Source organism: Lethenteron reissneri, chromosome 4 (assembly GCF_015708825.2).
Source record: "Lethenteron reissneri isolate LAM-NWPU_2019-01 chromosome 4, ASM1570882v1, whole genome shotgun sequence".
Classification (NCBI taxonomy): domain Eukaryota; kingdom Metazoa; phylum Chordata; class Hyperoartia; order Petromyzontiformes; family Petromyzontidae; genus Lethenteron; species Lethenteron reissneri.
The window spans coordinates 7,148,795-7,162,755 of record NC_083782.1 but is presented as its reverse complement, the minus strand read 5'-3'; the positions used below and the strand labels follow the sequence as shown (position 1 = coordinate 7,162,755).

The 13,961-nt window shown below is 55.1% G+C and overlaps 1 protein-coding gene across 1 annotated transcript in view; it reads left to right on the top strand.

The window, feature by feature from the left end:
- The first annotated feature begins 315 nt into the window (after positions 1–315).
- The window catches only part of PTPRD (protein tyrosine phosphatase receptor type D), a 228,459-nt gene continuing 214,813 nt past the window's right edge, over positions 316–13,961 (top strand). The window contains 1 exon segment of the mRNA XM_061562738.1: positions 316–554. The gene's annotated coding sequence lies outside the window, so the exon portion shown is untranslated.

The window sequence follows — 13,961 nt, the reverse complement described above, 5'->3', positions numbered from 1 at the left end:
AGACGGAGCCGGCGCGATGCGGGGTAGAGGGGAGAGTCGCAGAGAGGGGGAAGAGGCAGCAGCGGGGGAGAGGGATGCCGCGAGGAGAGAGCGCGGGGAGGGAGAGGGCAGACAGCAGCCTGTGTGTTGCGGGGAGGGGTGTGGGGAGGGGTGGAGAGGCAAAGAGTGGGAGGGAGCCGGGCGGGGGAGAGGAGGAGGAGGTTAATGGGGGAGAGGAGGAGGAGGAGGGGAGACGGGGAGGGGACTAGGCGTGGACGCACCTCCCACATTCCCCGCTCGCAGCTGCAGCGCTCGCCTCTCTGCACAGATCGACAGAGGCGAGCCTAGCGTGAGGCTGCCCGCTCGACTCTCTCTCTTTCTCTCTCTCTCGCGAGCCAGCGAGCGAACGAACGCGCGCGCGGGCGCACCAGCGCGCACACCCGCGCGCGTCCAGCCCAAGATTCCGTTGCGGATTAATAAATAAAATCTCGAGAGTGCCCGGCTCCGCGCGCGCCGCGGTTGTGGATCGTGAAGATATGTCGGAGAGTCGAACGGGCGGGTGATACGACGGCAAGGTGAGTGGCGAGAACGGGAGAGAGAGAGAGAGAGCGCGATTGGTGAGTGCGCGAGTGAGAGTCACTCCGCACTGCGATTCAGCCGTGCCGGTTGTGAGCGCAGTGGGACCCCCCCCCCCTCTCCTCTCTCCTCTTCACCCCCGAGCGAGGACTCCCCCCCCCCCGACTCCACACCCCTCTTCTACCCTCCTTCGCTCGATCGGGGTACCCCCCTCTAGTTGGGTGTCCCTACCCACCCTGGGAACACTTGCCCCGGCCCTCTGCCTCGCCTCTCTCAACGTGCTAAACAATGGCGCGAGGCAGCAGCAGGAGGAGGCAGGAGCACACGCTGAGGATGGGGTCTGCAGCTTGGCTCCGTGTGTACCCCGCGGAACCGAGAGGGGTGCGCGGTCACCCATCAGTGGCGTTGGACCCCCCCCTTCCCCCCCACTTCCAAAGCCCTACCGTGTTCCCACGTGGCCGCAGGGGGTGAGGTGTTTAGGTCCGCGTGTGGCTCTCCCGTCTGGTTAAGCCCGAGCGAGTCGCGGTGTCTTCGCCCGGAGCAGGAGTCTAACCTTGACCCTGCGACTGTGGGGCGCGGCGCGTTCGGTGCACGGCTTTGAAAAATCGCGCAACGACTTTCGGTGAATTACAGCAACAACAATGCTCGTGCTGATAACGTTATGTGGCTATACACACCCAGGAGAGCCTCGCGGAGTCTCGGCAGTGCTTGACAGGAGGATCCTGGGCCATGTTTGAGCGGTTCTATTCACTGCCTCCCGAATCGGTGAACGCTTTGGCCGGGTGGCTTCACAGTTTTGCTTCGTGTGGACGGATGGCAAGCCACCCCTGTGGTACAAGGAAACGACCCCAACACGCATTTGAGATTGGGGGGGGGGCGGTGTGGGGAGTCGAACCCAGGCTGGGGTGGTCGTCGACTCGAACGTTGTGATCCCACGCCGGTTGAAAATCGCAGGACGCACCCAGCCAATGTGTGGTCTCGGCGTAAAATCCGCCTTTGTATCCCACGTCTCACCTGGCAGATGACTACTCGGGTATGTCATTCGACTCTCACGTGGTTGAAATAAAGGACACGTACCCCCCCCCCCTCCTCCTATCTGCGTCCACCGCCCCCCATTGTCAAGAAGCCTCGGTTGAACACCTGTTCCGTAGGGTGCTATTGAGCGCATCGCGACAGCACGAGTCGAGTACTCGTCACGTTGGGCTTCTTTCGCACCGTGCGTAGCCAAACCAACCCCGTGCTAATCGGAGGTGCGGCGTGATGCCGGGTGGTGGCGTGGGAGCTTGTGTGCCGGAGAGGCTCGACGCGTTCGTGTTCGAGGTGAAGGGAGTGAGACTGGGTGAAGGAAGGCAGGTGCAGGACGTCGGGCGGAGCGCGTCTCGTGTAGAAGATGCGTTGACTTAATTTGGAGGAGAGCAGATGGAGGAGGAGGAGGCGGCGGGGATGTGGTGGAGGATCGCAGATCCGCGGTGCCGCGTGTACGGGGACATCAGGCGGGGTGCGCTGACGGAACGCGCGTGTGCGGTGGAGGTTTGCCCGGTGTGGGGAGGGCGTCGGCTGTCCGTCAAGGGGTGGATGACTTCGTGCGGAGGACGTCGGTTGAACGGGTCTCAGCTGACTGGGACATCAGGTTGGGGTTGTTAGCTGTAGAATGTTAGGTAGGCGACATCAATACGACGATGGTGGAGGGCATCAGGTGTATAATGTGCGGTGGGCGACATCAGTAGGACGTCTGGTGGACAGCATTAGGTGTAGAATGTGCGGTGGGTGACATCGGTAGGACGAATGGTGGAGGGGCATTAGGTGTAGAATGGCAGGTGGGTGACATCAGTAGGACGAATGGTGGACAGCATTGGGTGTAGAATGTCAGGTGGGTGACATTAGTAGGACGAATGGTGGACAGCATTGGGTGTAGAATGTCAGGTGGGTGACATCAGTAGGACGTCTGGTGGAGGGTATCAGGTGTAGAATGTCAGGTGGTTGACGTCGGTAGGACGTCTAGGTGGAGGGCATCAGGTGTAGAATGTCAGATGGGTGACATCAGTAGGACGAATGGTGGAGGGGCATCAGGTGTAGAATGTCAGGTGGGTGACATCGGTAGGACGTCTGGTGGAGGGTATCAGGTGTAGAATGTCAGGTGGTTGACGTCGGTAGGACGTCTGGTGGAGGGGCATTAGGTGTAGAATGTGCGGTGGGTGACATCAGTAGGACGTCTGGTGGAGGGGCATCATGTGTAGAATGTCAGATGGGTGACATCAGTAGGACGAATGGTGGAGGGCATCAGGTGTAGAATGTGCGGTGGGTGACGTCAGTAGGACGTCTGGTGGAGGGGCTTTAGTTGCAGAATGTCAGGTGGTTGACGTCGGTAGGACGTTTGGTGGAGGGCATCAGGTGTAGAATGTCAGGTGTATGACATCAGTAGGACGTCTGGTGGAGGGGCTTTAATTGCAGAATGTCAGGCGAAGGACGACTCGGGTGTTGTTTGGGACGTCATTCGATTGACACGAGGCGGGGAGCACGTGGGATGTATCGGACGTCATTTGTCACGAAGGGCCTTCAGCCGGAGGAGGACGTGAGAATGGCGTGAGGAGGAGACGGCGGATGGCTCGCCGGAGGTGCGATGGGTGGTAGTCAGTCGCGCTCGCCCCGTGCCCTTCGTCTCTTCTCTCTCTCTCTCTCTGCCGTCACGTTGCACTGCGGCCGTGGCATTTACAGTAGCACACACAAATACAAAGACCCCCCGTATAGCCTTTAACAAGACTGTCGGGGCAAGTGCTGTTTAGCCAGCGCCTAAGAAGGCCAACATGGCAAGCGAGAGGTGGGGGGGGGGGGTGGTGTGGCCAGCTCCACGCACGGACACACACGCACATATATATACACACAAGACAAAGATCCCCCGTATAGCCTTAACAGAATGTTGGGGCAAGTGCTGTTTATCCAGCGTCTATGAAGGTCGGAACGGCACACGTCGGGGTGGCTGGGCCAGTCACCCCCCCCCCCTGCCGCCTTTGTCTCCCTCATAGCAATGTTTACACACCACACCAGGTACTCATGTGAGACCGAGTCGACACACATACAATGACAAAAATCCCCCGTATAGTCTAAACAGACTGTTGGGGGAAGTGCTGTTAGCGAGTAGCACCTATGAAAGGCCGGCACGGCAAGCACGCGGGGGTGGGTGGCTAACACCACGCCCGGCCGCCTTTGTCTCCCCGCTGACGATGTTTACACACCGCACCAGATACTCATTTGAGGCTGAGTCGACCTAGGGGAGGCCCAGGCCCGGTTCAGATTAATCGTCACCGGTGTTGGCCGTGAGCGGGAATCGAACCCGGGTCGCCGGGTTCGTAGCGCAGCGTAGCGCTAACCACTACGCTACCGCTCTTCGCCTTATAGACATGCAGTGGGTCAATAACCAGAGGAGACTCATACACACACACTCACACAGTCCGGGCAAGTCGCTTGTTACGATGACAGAACCAGTTTAGAGGTGGGTCACCTGGGCAACAGGAGAAGTCGTCTAAATTGGGGGGGGTGGGGGTGGGGGGACATCGATACTGGAAAAGTTTAGCCGGGGCTATATTAGCAACGCGCTCGATAAATAGTGCGGTTGAGCGTGCATCAGTGGCGCGCAACGCGATCCGATTGTACGGCGGAGTGAAAGCAGAAGGAGTGTGTCGGCTTCGATGCCATCCATCCATCCTGAAGCCAGCGTCCCCCCCTACCAGCTCTCGTCCCCTTGCTGGGGTTGTCTTCCCCAGGCTTTTACTGTTCAACGTTTCGCGCGAGTAGCCCTGACGCGGGGCAATTGGGACGACCGCACGGACAGACAGAAAACGGTTGTCGGTTCGACCCTGAATATCGGCGTCTTGCCGACCTTCTACGATTGCCCAGAGAGGGGGAATGCGTTGTCAGACAGCTGGCATGTCAGCGGTCCTCGCTTCACAATCGCCCGTCCTGCACCTTCGCCTCTGCAAAAGTGTCCGACGTTTCGGGGGCCACGTCGCCTCCCCGCCACGGGGAAGGAATGTCAGTGTTGGCTCTCTCCCTCTCTACGCGTGGAGGAGTCCGCCTGCGGGGAAGACTTTTTTCGTGGAACGTTGCCAAACACACAAAAAAAACGCAAAAAACGCATCCATTCCTCGCTTTGTTCTCGCAATGCGGTCCCACAAATTCCCCCCAGCGTTCATCCTTCTCACGCAAACCAGGAATCCCACCTCGACGCTTCCAGCTAGAGACCACCCCACCCCACTCACCCCACCAATGAATTGGCCGTTCCATCTCCGCCTCGCCCCTAACCTCAGCCTCTCTCCGGCGGTCGTTCTCTTGTAACTCTTCTGCCGACGAGGGAGAGCGAAAGGGAGAGGTGAGCTTGTGGTGGGGGGGGGGGGGGTACAAGGCAGAGGCGAGGAAGGAAGCTGCAGAGGGTGATCTTGAGCTGCGAGGGATGGAGAGGGGTCCGGGATGGATGATGTGCTCACTGCGTTGCCCAATGTCAGTCGTCCTGCCGAGTGGCTTCACTCCCCACACACAACACACGGACGACCGCACCTCACTTGCTTACCGGGTGAGGTTTGGCCATCTATGTGCGTTGTGTCTTGGGGGGGAGGCGAGTTGTTGTGCAGCGGTTAGGGCACTTGCGCTACAACCCCACTCACGGCCAACACCAGTGACGATTATCTGAACCAGTCCTGGGCCTCCCATAGGTTGACTCGGCCTCAAATGAGTGCACCTGGTTGCGGTGTGTGAACATCGCCACGGGGGAGACAAAGGCTGGCCGGGCGTGCTGTTGGCCACCCATCCCCTCGTGTGTCGTGCCGGCCTTCATAGGTGCTGGCTAAACAGCACTTGCCACAACAGTCCGTTAAGGCTATATGGGGAATATTTGTCTTTTATATGTCTGTCTGTAAAATCGGTGGCGTCGTGGTGAACGTGTTTCGCTGCAAACCCGCAACACGGGTTTGATCCGCGGCCTATATCAATGACGAATTTCTGAACCAGAGCGGACCTCCCTTAGATCGACTCAGCCTAAAAATACATAGTGCAGTGGCGGTGTGTAAAAACCACAGCCAGCCCTCCCGCTTTTGCGTCGGCCTTAATAAGGTGCTCGCAAACAGCACTTGCATCCAACAATCTGTTCGGCTGAAGGGAGATATTTGTCTTTGCGTGTTGTGGTAGTATATACACACCTGTTCCAGACCTCCCTTACATCAACTCAGCCTGAAACGAGTTGCAATTGTTGATCAACACCATACGCCATGGCGACGAGGAGACAAAGGCGGCCGGGCGTGGTTCTGTTCACCGCCCGCCCCCAACACACCACCCTCGCCACACCTTAATAGGTGCTCGCCAACCACACCGCTTTGCCCTCTGCCGTCTTGCGAGGCTTTACCGATGGCAGTATTTGTTCGGAATCTACACAGAGCAGAGCCGCGATGGCTGTGCATTTGTGGAAGGCGCCTGAATCGGGGCTTCCAAACCCCCCTCCCCTCGCTGTCATCCCCTTGAGCCCCACTGCACAATGCAGGGCGAAGAGGAGAATCGATCCGCTGCTGGTGCCTTTGTTGGTGGAGGGTGGCGGCGGGGGTGCGGTTGGGATGGGGACGGGAAATTCCCCTCCCCCCCCACCCCCACAGGTGTTGCCGAACAGGTAACAGGTGTGATGGCTGTGGAGTTGTCTTATCTGTGAGGCGCACATGGCTGGGGAGGATTTAGGTAACATAAAAAAAACCGTGACGGATCTGAGCTGGTGGTGGATATTCGGACCAGCTGTTTTCATTGCCCCCTGTCCTCTGTCCCACCCTGCCCCCCCACCCGCCCACACTAAAATACCTGTCCCAGTGTCGTTCAGTCAATACTTACCCCGCAGGCACGGGGATTGAAGTTATAATGCAGACACGTGTGTGTGTGTTGATGCGCCGATGCCAATAATCGATTAAAGCGCTCGCGACGAGCGCACAGGATCGTGCTCGTGTTGAAGAATCGTGTCGGTATGGATTACGCAAATCGTCGGCAAATGTTGGCCCTCGGGGGCTCACGGAGCGAACGGGCCACGCTCTGCGAGACGGGAGAACAACAGGGACGGGGTGGGAGGGGGGGTGGGCGTTGTGCCATTGAGAAGGGGGGGGGGGGACAACACGAAAGAGACGGAGTCGCGTGCTGCCGCGCACCCAACACGTGGCGCCAATCGGGATCGGTGTCTGACAGTCAATCCACTCCCGTCGCCAAGCAGCAAAGGGGGGGGGGGGGTGGAGGGAGACGAAATAGTCGCGCGCCTATTAAAAAGGCGTTGGCAGCTATCGTTAAATATATAATAATCCGCCGTCGTTGGAGAGGAGGTTGGAGGCGAATGAAAAAATTAACCGCGGAGGAAGAGATGTCCCGGTTGGACACCACATGCCGCGTGTGAAGCACACACTGGCGTCTGCAGCGACGCAGCGACCTCTGTCATGCGGATCGCAGCCGATGGGTGGCAGGGGGGGGGGGTCGCGCCTCTCCCGGTCATTCCAGAGTGGGGGGCAGGGGACACACAGGCTACGGCACGGATACTGTGTAGGAGAAATTTCGAAATTGCATGCGCAGGGGCGGATGTAAGAAGGTCAGGTTAGCGGCGACAAAGCACACAGCTGATATGAGCACGTGACGCAAATGCCCTTTACGGACACAACAACAACACACACGAACTCGTACACAACACGGGACCTCCGATGAGCTCGGTTGGTTAAGCACGGTGCGAAAGAAGTTCAGCACCCGGTGCATTCGTACGGAACACGACGCCTTGCAAGCGCGGAGCGAGTGACCTGCTTGGTGATGCTTGGCTTGGCCGTGGTGCACGTGGACAACTAACAAAACTAAAATCTCAACACATTCGTGACATGTACATTTTTTCTCTAACCCCTCCCTCTCTCTGCCTCCCCCCCCCCTCTGTCTATTTAAGGCCACCCCACAGAGACGATCACCCCTCTCTGTACCTGTGTTGCTCTCTCTGTGTATCTTGGTGATATCTGTCTGCTTATATGTCTGTCTGTGGTTTTCTGGTTAGATTTTGTGTCGCTATTTCATTATACCTGATGATGATTGCTTGTGTTGCAATCGAAACGGTCGTATGCTATTATTTAATTTATTATTTTATCTTTATACGTGACTTTACCGAAAGAACCAAGGAATACATTCGTGAAGAACAACAACAACAACAACTGTGTAGCGTCACAAGTGAAACAAGTATATGACAGGCGGCTTTTTTTTGGCGATGACATAGCACACGAGGTGAATGTGTAGAATAAATGTGTTGCCACTGATGCAATGTGCCGACTACTTTTTGTTACATATTAATCCATAACGTAGGGGACAGCTTGTTGAAGGAATTCGTCGATGGTTTTGACACTCGCGGGACGGAACGCACCATCAGCATCCCCAGCATCGGCGAGTCGGCTGTCTGACAGCTGTCTGACAGCTGTCTGGCGGCGTGGACTGTGTAGCACCCCCAGTCTCCCGGTCCTCCTCTCAATGAAGACTTGTGATTAAACGTTAGGATTGTGTTTAACCCTTAGTAGTTGTGATTCGCCCTTAGGGCTTGTGTTTAACCTTTAGGACGTGTGATTAAGCATTAGGACTTGTGTTTAAACCTTAGAACTTGTTATTAAACCTGAGGACTTGTGTTTAAACCTATGGACTTGTGGTTAACCCTTAGAATTTGTGATTAAACCTTAGAACTTGTGATTAAACCTTAGGGCTTGTGATTAACCCCTACTACTTGTGATTCACCCTTAGGAGTTGTGTATAACCCTGAGGAGTTGTGATTATGGTGAATGTGTAGCCACGTACGAAACGCATGTGTGTAATATGTAGATGCGTTTCCGCTACGGTGTTTTTTTTTTAGTAACATCTTAAAGAATATCACGGAAACGAGATGTAAAAAAGCAACATGGCGTACGGCAGCGGCATCGTGGTTAGGCAGTACTGCTCTTCATCTTCTTGGTTCTTTCGGTAAAGTCACGTAGAAGAAAAATAATAAAATAATAAAAAATAAAACATAATTAAATAATTCTCACGACGTTTCGGCCACGACGCAAGCAGCCGTCTTCAGGTGGAGAACATGTCTGTCTTCTACGTGACTTTACCGAAAGAACCAAGAAGATGAATCCCTGCAGTCACGAACGCTTTAAATCGAAACAGAACTGCGCTGTGAACCTGGGCCACCTGAGTTCAATTCCCTGTCCGGGCTAACAGCATCAGAGTTGAGCGATGACCTGAACCGCTCCTCAGCAGGCTCCCCTCTCCCCTGCTACGTCACCAACCCGCGGTGACCGGCGTTGTGGAGTACGGCCAAATAAGTGACCGCCGCATACCACGTCGGGGGAGCAGTGGTGTAGCGGTTAGCGCTACGCTGCGCTACGAACCCATGACCCGGGTTTGATTCCCGCTCACGGTCAAAGACCAGTGACGATTATCTCAACCGGTCCTGGGCCTCCCCTAGGTCGACTCGGCCTCAAACGAGTACCTGGTGCGGTGTGTAAACATCGCCACTGGGAGAAACAAAGTTGGCCCACCCATGCTCTTGTGTACCGTTCTATCCTTCATAGGAGCATCGCTAACAGCACTTGTCCCAACAGTCTGTTCAGGCTATACAGGGCATCTTTGTATTTGTCATCCAGCAAGTAGACTGACAAAGAGGGCCGTGAAATGTTTCGTGTTGTCGAACGTTTTTATCAGGAGGAGGCGAGTAGCGCGCCATCATCCGTGACTTTTGGCGTCTTCGGGAGATGGCTGAGAGGCATCGCCAATCGGGGTGCCGTTGTGGCAGATCGTTGTCGAACGTCAGACTCGAATGCAACCATCGCCTTCGTCTTCTCCAATCGCGCGGCCGCTGATGACGCTGACGGAGAACCGCGGCTGTAATTTCACGTCGAGGTTCTTGATGAGCCAGGCGATTGCGTCGGGAGGAGCGGAGTGGTGAATCGATGTGATGCCTCCTCCATTGTTACAGACGCCCGTGTGAGCCTCGGTCTCTATGCATGGCCATGGTTCTATATGTCTGTGTGAGTCCCTATGTGAGTCTATGGGTCTCAGTGTGAATCTATAGATCTCCATGTGAGTTTATGGATCTTCGTGTGAGTCTATGGGTCTCTGTGTGAGTCTATAGTTCTCCGTGTGAGTTTATGGGTCTCTGTGTGACTCTATGGGTCTCAGTGTCAATCTATAGATCTCCGTTTGAGTCTATGGGTTTCTGTGCGAGTCTGTGGGTCTCTGTGTGAGTCTATGGGTCTCTGTGTGAGTCTATGGGTCTCCAGTGCGAGTCTATGGGTCTCTGTTCGAGTCTATAGATCTCCGTGTGAGTTTATGGGTCTCCGTGAGTCTATAGATGTCACCCCCTCGTGTCACCCCCTCGTGTCACCCCCTCGTGTCACTCCCACAGTGCACCGCGTGCTCTGCGGTGTGTCCGTAGTCACGGAACGTTGGGTCTGCCACCAATTTGCCGCATGCAACATTTTCGCAGTGGGGGGCGGGGGGGGCGATCAACGCAAGTGCCCCCCTCCCCTTTTTGTGGCCCCGCGGTGGCGAGATGTTAACTACCTCGCCTGATATACAGGAGGTGGTGGGTTCGAGCAAGACTCTGACGCCTGCATATTTTGAGTTTGCACGTGTCTCTCTCCCCGTGGTTTGCGTGGATTTTTCTCCGGATCCTCGTGTTTTTCCCTCCACCTTTAGAATGAACAACGCGCGGTTAGAGAATGTGGCTGCGAAACATTTCCACGTGATGAGAATCCAATTCGCTGAGCTATTATTTGCGATAGCCAGGCTGCTCCTGAAGAAGGGCTACATAGCTCAGTGGGTCTTAATTCTAGATTTGAAGCTTTCGTGACTGCAAGGATTCATATTCTTAGGTTTTTTCGGAAAAGTCACGTAGGTAAAAAATTAAAATTAATAAAAGTAAAATAAAAATAAAATAAAAATCACGACGTTTCGGATGCAACACAAGCTTCCGTCTTCAGGTGGAACCGTCACAGCGCGATAGCTGAATCAAGTGATTATCAGTGGGTCTTACCTGCTCAAATAAAAGCTATTTTTTTTTCTTTAATTCGCCGCGTGCAACGTTTTTGCAGTGAAAGGGGGGGGGGGGGAGCGGTGGTGGTGCGATCAGCGCAAGTACCCCCCTCCCTCCCCCCCTTGTTCCAGTCGATGTGACGGCTGCCTCCTTTGAGAAGGCAAGAAAGGCAAATTCGCACCGTGCTCTCACCCGCCCGCCTGCCCGCGCGCTGTCATTATTGACCCCAAACATTCCTGTTTGTGAACCCTGCCTCAAACACAGCTGCGTGGCCTCTGTGTCCAAATAGCACCTCGCCCCCACTGCCCCCCGCCCCTCCACTCCCACACGCCCCACACCCCCCACCCCAGCGAGATAAGTTCCAAATGAAGCAAATTAAGAGCGTGTCGGCTAATTGTCTCTTATAGCCGCGCACGACTCGGCGAGTCTGAGTGCTCATTAATTATATATTATATATATTTTTTAATCTGAGCACTCGCTTTAGGTTGCTGTCAGAGGTGCGACAAGGTCAAACTGATTATGAATCTCATTTCGGAAGAGGCCTCTTTGGTTTGTTGATGTTTGAAAAAAATAAAAAAAAGTATTGCGGACCGCGTGTGGCGTCCCGATTAATAATCTACTTTCGCTCGAGAGCGCCGGTTACCAAAAGACAAAGATCCCCCGCACATCCTTAGCAGACTGTTGTGGCAAGTGCTGTTAGCGAGTAGCAGCACCTATAGTAAGGCCGGCGGTACGACGCACGGAGGGGGTGGGTGGCCAGCACCGCGTCCGGCTGCCTTGGTCTCCCTCGTGACGACGTTTACACATCACACCAGGAACACATTTGAGGCTTAGTCGACCTAGGGGAGGCCCTGGATCGGTTTAAATAATCGCCGCTGGTATGAGCCATGGTCAGGAGTCGAACTCGGTTTGCTGGGCTCGTAGTACGGCGCACTAACCGCTACGCTGTCAGGCACATTCGAACAGACTGATCCATGTGGCTGCTAGACTGATTAATTTTTGTTTTATATATTCGAGAAAAGGCCTGGGCAGGGGAGTCGACAGGATGGGCAGCTGGGGGACGGGAGATTCAGACGATGAGGTCAGCCGAAGAGAGGCGGCGCCCACCTTCGACTGAGCAATGCCCGACGAAACAGGTGGACTTCTCTACAAATCTGGCTGTCGCCTGATGAAGCTAGTTGTAATTACTGGCGAAACGTCGCACACTCAGATTGTAAATGTTGTGACTTGGCTCTCCAACACACCGGTGTGCTGTGCTAGTGACGAATTGGCCACGTTCTGTTTACATGACAACCCTTACTAGTTGGCTGTGTCGGGTGGTGGAGGGTTTAACGACACGTTTATATATTTACGCGATCTAAGCAAAAAAAACTCTATTGTGAATGCCCGACTCGTGGGCGGAGAAAAAAATAACATCATCGCCAATCGCGCACTGTGTTACAGGCCAGGGCGTAAACCAGTGCTTCCTAACCGTTACTGCAGCCTTGCACCCCTTAATAATGTTAATAGATACATAGGGTTTCGTGAAACAAAGTATTTGTTCTTACGTGGCCATGCTTAATTTGTGCAAATGGAACCAGCTGTTTCCCACTGCTGACTTCCACCCCACCCCTCCCGTTCCGCCCACCCCACGCTGCCCCCCCCCCAACCGCTCGCCCCCCATTCTCTTCCCCGGTGTTTCTCAACATCATCGCACCTATACTCGGCTGTGCCCATTGGCTCCTAGTCGACAGCGGCAGCGGGGACGGTCAAACCAGCACAGCTGTTGTCCTAGCTCAGTGGTGCTTAACCTTCACTGCAGCCTTGCACCCCCTTTGGGATCTCCAGTCGTTACAAAGATGTTACGACGTTAATGCATGCAACAGGGTTTGATGGGACACAAGTAAGTTGTGACTTTCGTGCCCGTGCTTAATTTGTGTTTTTTCGACGATTTGCCTTCTAAAAAAAAAATCTGCCCATGTCCCACAGCCCCCGGAAAGGGCATCTCGCACCCGCAATGGATACGTGCACCCCAGATTAAGAAGAACCACTGGCGTAGACCAACGTCTTGTTCCTGCTGTACAGCGTTGGCAAATTGCGAACAGTCAAATATCGGAAAGCTAAGCAGGAGGGGTTTGAACCTCGTTAGTACACGGATGGGAGCCCACCAAGTGCAGTGCGGTGACAGACAGGGGGGGGGGGGGTGGCAGTGCCAGTGTTACCCCCCCAGCCCTCTCGTGCGTGAGCTTCCGTTAATTGAATTGGCCAAACATTCCATTTTAGCCGGAGGCCTCCTGAAACAAAAATGATGATCTTGAGATGGCAATGAGGCGTTGCCGCTCTGAGACTGCCGTTGTTTTTCACTATTGGTTACACCGGTACGCTGCTCTGCACCGGTGTTGCGATTCGGAGCAGAGCGTGCGTGGCTCTTGACGGGGGCTCGGTTCGTGAGTTCTTTGCGAGCGCTCGCTGCTGCCGACGCGGAATCAGAATCGTTGTTTGGACAGGGAGGAATCCGATGAGCTATGAAGCTCTTTTTGTCGCAGACGTCCAGATGCGTTGGAGCAGGCAACATAGGAAGACAAGTAAAACTATAAAACATGTACCATGTAAGGCCCCCACTGACTATCACAAATTATAGCCCAACGAAGTTGCTTATCGTGTGGAAATGTATAGCAGGCAGATACTCCAATCGCATGTTTCTAAATGTGGAGGGAAAACCCGGAGGACCCGGGGAAAAATCCACGCGACCACGGTGAGAGAGAGACACCGCAAGCTCCAAATAGACACCAGGCGTCAGGGTCGGAATCGAACCAGCGACCTCCTGTACACCAGGCGAGGTAGTTAACATCTCGCAAGTGGGGCCTGGGCAGGAACTCGTCACCAGACAGGACGAGGGCTCGCGGTCGTGACGAACGGCGGCGTTGGCAGCTACCAGAGGGAACGCGCCCGGGAGCGATGCAGTAAATCTGGTGTTGCTGAGATGCTGGGTGGATTGTTTTGCATTGAAAGTGCCTTGAGCGAATTACGACGGCTTGGAGCAGTGCTCTTCATCCGGCAGTGGATAGATCGTGGCTGACGATGATGATGATGATAATGATGTGTGTGTAGGGTTAACCGTACAATCGTTGGCTGGCGGTGGGGGTCACAGAACACAGGTGCGAGACTGGGTGGGGGGGGGGGGCGTTGGGGGTCAAAGGCTCCTAACCCCCCCTCGAGGCCGGGCGTTGCCGGCTGTGGCCAAACAGCTGAACGTGGCACTGACTGCTCCCTCGACAGCCGAGGCCGTCTCCCACCGCCACCCAACCACCGCCCAACCACCACCATCACCCCACCACCACTCCACCACCACTCCACCACCACCACTCCACCCCACTACCCC